Below are 8,117 nucleotides of genomic sequence, written 5' to 3'. Positions count from 1 at the left end.
CTACCACTTTGAAGATGCAAAACATTTTTTATTGTGAAACAAACAAGAAATAAGACAAAAAAACTGAAGACATGCGTTCTTCTACATTGGAATGGACAAGGTGCCACCTTTGGAACAGTAGGTAGGCTGCTGGTAGGCTTTGGGTGTGGTACAGCAAAACCAAATCTTCCCCTGCTCATGGTTCTCACAAGGGATGTGAAATGATAGGTTACAATGACTTTGCTCATGATGCACTTCACAAATGACACCCAACAACACCCTGAGCGAATCGGACTCGAAGCACTAATACAAATGTAACAACAGCACACCAAAATAAGTAAAGAGGTTCCTTGAATTTTCTTTTGCAGGGCCTTTTCATTATAGGACAGACACTTGTGGTTTCTAGATGCACCAACCAAAACAGTGGAGCATGTAGTGAAGCAAAACTTTAGTGGTCAAAATCATTCATCTTGGGGTGACGGGGGAGAGAGAACTCAATCATATCACACAATTATACAAAAACAAATTTAAAATTAAATACAGACTATCTCAAAAATAAGTGAAAATTTACAGATTATCCAATGGATTTGAATCATTTCTGGTAAAAAAAAAAAAGTGGAGCTGCAAAAACAAGTTTGCTCCCCCTATTTTAATTTGCTCCATGGCTCAGGCGGCCAAGTGGACGAAAGGCTGTTTGGCTCAGCTCAGTAGCGAAGATGAAGAACTTTGCAGCTGTTTCTGATTAATAAACAATACCACGCTTGTGGGTGGTAACGAAACGTTGTCTGAAAAGTATTTGAAAGTCATCTAATAAGGAAACACAGCATTGCGCGAAGTATTTCCACAAATCTCCCACTTCGGATTTCCCACTTCAAGCCAAATATATCATACTTTGACTAAAACAATGACTTGTTTACTTAAATCGGTGTGCAACATCATGAGTAAGCTCTGGGCATCGTCTTTCAGTTGAAAAAAGGTCAATTTTCCGCTGGTACTTTCAAGCTAATATCCTGCAATTCTACAAATTTGCCATGAGGCAGAGAGAAAACTTTGCCGTTTTAAATCTTAAATTGCAGCGCATTTATGTTAATAAAGAAAAACACAATTTTGGGGGAATACAAGTATTGAGTTGAAAAATAGATAACTGGTCAAGTACTGTTGATACCAATATCCCTGTGAGCCTCGAACATAAATTGTAGATTAATAATATTACATTATATTGTATTGAATTTCACCCTCTAAACTTATTTTGCTGATCCCTTGGCCAAAATGTGTTTAATCTGTCCTTAGTAACATTGATTCAAAAGACGACGCTGACAGAGAAGAGCGACATCTTACGAGTTCCAACCCAACTTTTCTATTTAGTGTTTACCTTAACTTTTTGTATAGAAAGCACTTCTGGACATGAGATTGTCAGTTACTAACCTCGATTTTGACATCAACTCTGACTGAGCTGTTTCCCTGTTCATACCGGACCCTATCTATTCCTTTGTTCCATGGGCTACCAAAGCGCCGCAAGCATAGACGCAGTAGAAGAGCTGGAGTCCTGGTGAAAATCTAACGGCGCTCTCCTCCGTTCTATTGGAAAATGTCCAGTCACTCGAGAATAAGCTGGATGAACTTCGTTCGAATCTCCTATCAGAGAGACTTGAAAAGCTGCAATATTATATCAGCTCTCACAGTCTCACGTCAGAATTAGACATTCATCCATGCTTCTCAAACATAAAATGTTGAAGTTCTTCCAAACGTCAAATCTCAAAGTGTTTGAGGTTAAGTTTAGCGTTAAGTTCAGGCATTAACTCTAAATTCTTAAGGCTAGGCATGAACTCTGAATGGTTAAGGTAAGGGTTATAAGGTTTGGGATTGGGTTAAAACACAAAAAAACTTTCCCCAACACCATAAACCTACTTGAAGGTAACTAGTGACCGGTTTACACGTCATCTCCTGACGTCCTCAGACATGGATGGACATCGAATACTGACTTGTATCACGATTGACCTGGCTGGCAATATTATGTCTTACAGGGACGTGGCAGGATGATGACACGTAGTATTTAGTGGATTCTTCATGCAGCAGCATGATCGGACTGTGGCTTCAGGCAACTCTAAATGCATAGACGATGTCGTCCCCACGGTGACTATATGAACATATAAGAAACGAGGCACAGACATGGACGCATACAAGAAAGCATGCTACAACCTCCGACGAGACATCAAACACGCAAAAGGACAATATAGGAGGAAGGTGTAATCTAATTACACCGGCTCCGACCCTCATCATATGTGGCAGGGCTTGCAGACGATAACAGATTACAAAGGGAAACCCAGATGTGAGTTGCCCAGTGATGCAGAACTCCCATACAAACTAAAAGCCTTTTATGCTCGCTTCGAGGAATACAACACTGTGTCTTGCATGAAAGCCCCTGTTTTTCTGGATTATCTCGAGCACCGTGGCTGATACGAGCAACATTTTTAAACAGGTTAACAATCACAAGAAATAACAGGGCGCGTTCTCAAAGCATGCAGACTAGCTGGCAAGTGTCTTCACTGATCTCTCATTGCCCCAGTCTGTAATCCCAACATGTTTCAAGCTGACCACCATTGTCCCTGTTCCCAAGAACTCCCAATTTAACCTGCCTAAATGACTATCACCCTGTGGCACTCACATCTGTAATTATGAAATGCTTTGAAAGGCTGCACATGACACACATCAACACCATCATCCCAGACACCCTAGACCCACTCCAATTCGCAATACCGCCCCAACAGATCCACAATCTCAATTGCACTTCACACTGCCCTGTCTCACCTGGACAAGAGGGGAAATAACTATGTGAGAACGGTGTTGATAGACTACAGCACAATGTTCAACACCATAGTCCCTACCAAGATCACCACCAAGCTAGGGACCCTGGGACTGAACTAGAGGTTGACCGATTAATCGGAATGGCCGATTAATTAGGGCCGATTTCAAGTTCTCATAACAATCAGAAATCTGTATTTTTGGGGCGCCGATTTTGTCGTTTTTTTCTCTCCATTTTTTATATACCTTCATTTAACTAGGCTAGTCAGTTAAGAACACATTCTTATTTTCAATGACGGCCTAGGAACGGTGGGTTAACTGCCTTGTTCAGGGGCAGAACGACAGATTTTCACCTTGTCAGCTCGGGGGATCCAATCTTGCAACACTAACAGTTAACCAATCCAACGCTATAACCACCTGCCTCTCGATGCACTCCACGAGGAGACTGCCTATTACGCGAATGCAGTAAGCCAAGTTAAGTTGCTAGCTAGCATTAAATTGATCTTATAAAAAACAACCAATCAATCATAATCACTAGTTATAACTACACATGGTTGATGATATTACTAGTTTATCTAGCATGTCCTGTGTTGCATATAATCGATGGGGGATGATTTAACAAAAGCGCATTTGCGAAGAAAGCACAATCGTTGGACGACTGTACCTAACCATAAACACCAATGCCTTTCTTAAAATCAATACACAGAAGTATATATGTTTTAACCTGCATATTTAGCTAAAAGAAATCCAGGTTAGCAGGCAATATTAACCAGGTGAAATTGTGTCACTTCTCTTGCACGCAGAGTCAGGGTATATGCAACAGTTTGGGCAGCCTGGCTCATTGCGAACTAATTTGTCAGAATTGTACATAATTATGACATAACATTGAAGGTTGTGCAATGTAACAATAATATTTAGACTTAGGGATGCCACCCGTTAGATAAAATACTGAACGGTTCCGTATTTCACTGAAATAATAAAAGTTTTGTTTTCGAAATGATAGTTTCCGTATTCAACCATATTAATGACCAAAGGCTCATAGTTCTGTGTGTTATTATGTTATAATTAAGTCTATGATTTGATAGAGCAGTCTGACTGAGCGATGGTAGGCAGCAGCAGGCTCGTAAGCATTCATTCAAACAGCAGCTCATTTTGCCAGCAGCTCTTTGCAAGCACATCGCTGTTTATGACTTCAAGCCTATCAGCCTAATGGCTGGTGTAACCGATGTGAAATGGCTAGCTAGTTAGCGGGGTGCGCACTAATAGCGTTTCAAACGTCCCTCGCTCTGAGACTTGGAGTGGTTGTTCCCCTTGCGCTGCTTCGAGTGTGGCTGTTGTCGATGTGTTCCTGGTTCGAGCCCAGGTAGGGGCGAGGAGAGGGACGGAAGCTATACTGTTACACTGGGGCGGCAGGGTAGCCTAGTGGTTAGAGCGTTGGACTAGTAACCGGAAGGTTGTGAGTTCAAACCCCCGAGCTGACAAGGTACAAATCTGTCGTTCTGCCCCTGAACAGGCAGTTAACCCACTGTTCCCAGGCCGTCATTGAAAATAAGAATTTGTTCTTAACTGACTTGCCTGGTTAAATAAAGGTAAAATAAAATAAAATAAAAACACTGGCAATACTATAGTGCCTATAAGAACAGCCAATAGTCAAAGGTATATGAAATACAAATGGTATAGAGAGAAATAGTCCTATAAATACTATATTAACTAAAACCTCTTACCTTGGAATATTGAAGTCTCATGTTAAAAGGAACCACCAACTTTCATATGTTCTCATGTTCTGAGCAAGGAACTCAAACTTTAGCTTTTTTACATGGCACATATTGCACTATTACTTCTCCAACACTTTGTTTTTGCATTATTTAAACCAAATTGAACATGTTTCATTATTTATTTGAGGCTAAATTGATTTTTATAGATGTATTATATTATGTTAAAATAAGTGTTCATTCAGTATTGTTCTAATTGTCATTATTACAAATAAATAAATAAAAATCGGCCAATTAATCTGTATCGGCATTTTTTGGTCCTCCAATAATCGGTATCGGCGTTGAAAAATCATAATCGGTCGACCTCTAGACTGACCACCTCTCTCTGCAACTGGATCTGAGACAGCTTCTACCCCCATGCCATAAGACCACTAAATAGCTGTAAGACTGCTAAATGGTCAATGAATGGTTATCAGAACTATCTCTACTGACCCTATCTTGCACTGACCTGACGAACACTCACTAGACAATGTATAAACACTATATACACACTCACACACACTATACATTGACACTGCCACACAAAACCCGACACAACAAAAACACACATACATACACACACTTTTGTACTAATCATTTGCGGCTGCTACTCTGTTCTTTATTTTACACTTATTATTATATATCCTGATGACTATTCACTTTACCCTGCCTTAATGTACAGTGCATTCGGTAAGTATTCAGACACATTGACCTTTTCCACATTTTGTTACGTTACAGCCTTATTCTAAAATGGATTAAATAAAAATTATCATCATCAATCTACACACAATACCCCATAATGACTAAGCGAAAACAGGTTTTTAAAATTATATATATTTTTTTATAGTGCCTTCATAAAGTTTTCACACCCCTTGATTTTTTTCTACATTTTGGATTTAATTGTCCATTTTTTGTGAACGATCTACACAAAATAATCTGTAATGCAAAGTGGAACAAAAATTATAAGATTTGTCAAAACAATTATGAAAAATAAAACACTAATATATCTTGATTAGATATGTATTCAACCCTGAGTTAATACATTTTAGAATCACCTTTGCCAGCAATTACAACTGTGACTATTCTGGGTAAGTCTCTAAGAGTTTTCCATACCTGGATTGTGCAACATTTGCCCATTATGCTTTTCAAAATTCGTCAAGCTCTGTCAAATTGGTTGTTGATCATTGATAGACAACCATTTTCAGGTCTTGCCATTGATTTTCAAGTAGATTTAAGTCATAACTGTAACTCGGACACTCAAGAACATTCACTGTTTTCTTGGTAAGAAACTCCAGTGTAAATTTGGCCTTGTGTTTTAGGTTATTGTCCTGCTAAAGGGTGAATTAATCTCCCAGGGTCTGGTGGAAAGCAGTCCGAACCAGGTTTTCCTCTAGGATTTTGATTGTGCTGAGCTCTATTGCATTTATTTTTTATCCTGAAAAACTCCCCAGTCCTAAACGATTAAAAGCATACCCATGAAAAGCATACCCATAACATGATGCAGCCACCACCATGCTTGAAAATATGAAGAGTGGTACTGTCCTCAGTGTTGTATTGTATTTGCCCCAAACATAACACTTTGTATTCAAGACAAAAAGTTAATTGCTTTGACACATTTTTTACAGTATTACTTTAGTGTCTTATTCCAAACAGGATGCATGTTTTGGAATATTTGTATTTTGTACAGGTTTCTTTCTTTTCACTCTGTCAATTAGGTTAGTATTGTGGAGTAACTACAATGTTGTTGATCCATCCTCATTTTTATCCTATCACACCATTGAACTCTCTAGCTGTTTTAAAGTCACCATTGGCCTCATTGTGAAATCCCTTAGTGGCTTCCGTCCTCTCTGGCAACTGAGTTAGGAAGGACACCTGTATTTTTGTAGTGACTGGGTGTATTAATACACCATCCAAAGTGTAATTAATAACTTAACCATGCTCAAATGGATAAGCTTTTTTTGACTGAGGGACATTACAGATATTGTACAGTTGGGGGTACCGAAAATGAGGTTAAACACTATTATTCCATACAGTGAGTCCATGCAACTTATTATGTAACTCATTAAGCAGATTTTTATTTAGGCTTGACATAACAAATACTTATTGACTCAAGACATTTAACATTTTCATTTTGAATTAATTTGTTTTAAAAAATAATGAAAAACTGTATTCCACTTTGACATTATGAGGTATTGTGTGTAGCCCAGCGCCAAAACCAATCGTATGGTGAAAAGAAGTAAAGGTGTGTAAATAACTTACTTTCTGAAGGCACAGTATTTACCTAAACTACCTCGTACCTCTGCACATTGATCTGGTACTGGTACTCCCTGTATAATATATAGCTCCATTATTGTGTAATTAATTCCATTCCTGTTGTGTTACTATTTTCTTTTACTCTGCATCCTTGGGAAAGGTTCAAAGCAAGGATTTCACAGTAAAGTCTACACCAGTTGTATTCGGTCCACGTGACAAAAAAAAGTATTTTCATTTCATTAAAAGAATTCCATGTAAATATAGCTAGCTATATTATTACGTTATACTTTGAGATCTGGGCATGGACTAACTGCACTGCTGTACCTCCACAGACCACTTTGAGAAGTCTTGTTGTGGAGAACACAATCATGAGCTTTGGAAACCTTTCACCATCATTGTAGAGTTGAACAATGCAACTTAGCTAGGTATCTCCCAACAATGATAACTCACCTGCAGAACAGTTGTGTCACAGATACGTAATTGGGTGGAACTGGATTCTGTACCTAGCTAGCTACCGTTAGCTAGCCACCTTTATTTAGTAACCTTGTCCTCTTCTTTGACTAGCTAGCTAAATAACTGACCTGGGTAGGCTACACAAGTCTATGTGTCAAAGAACACTATCTGGCTTGACTGGCTAACAATATTTTACAATTGTATGACCGCTAACTAGCTAAGCTACCAACGAAAATATCAGAAAGCATCAGAAATTCGAAATAGCCAACTCTTCGTGGCACAGTCATGTTGCTCATTCTGGCGGGAAAACCATCGCGTGCAACCCGGTTCATGCTCTGTCTGCATCATGTTATCATCAGTCATCACAAAAGAGTACTCTGCTGCACAATGTTTCATCAAGTGTGTGGTTGCAATGTTTAAAGTCAAAATTGTTATCAGTGCATAGTTCCCTAGGTTATCTAGCCGATGTATAATCAATAGCATTCACTGTAGCCCATACATAACGCATATACGTTTTTATTTTAGTTGTTTCTGTATTTATTGATTTATTAGACTAAGCGAAAGAGTCGCCTAAACAGCATTTCGTTTAACAGGCTTGCACACAGTAGGAAAGGACAATGCCCTTTTGCACTTCACATTGTTATTTTGTTGCATTTTTTTTGTTGCAACATTCCTGTTTTGAAGCAATTTACATACACAACGCACAGGTAGAAATGCATGACCATGTTATTGCGTGAGAGATCGGTTTATCCGGATGAACTTTTGTCAACCTTAGCCGAGTCACCCTGCGTGCTATTTTATCAGGGACAGACTGACATGGAGTACACCAATAAGAGCGCCTCAGAATTAAAAGGAAATATTAAAATAACCAATCACCGC

Source organism: Oncorhynchus mykiss, chromosome 15 (genome assembly GCF_057628025.1).
Source record: "Oncorhynchus mykiss isolate SJ-2025 chromosome 15, ASM5762802v1, whole genome shotgun sequence".
NCBI lineage: Eukaryota > Metazoa > Chordata > Actinopteri > Salmoniformes > Salmonidae > Oncorhynchus > Oncorhynchus mykiss.
Note: the sequence above shows the minus strand (reverse complement) of the source record.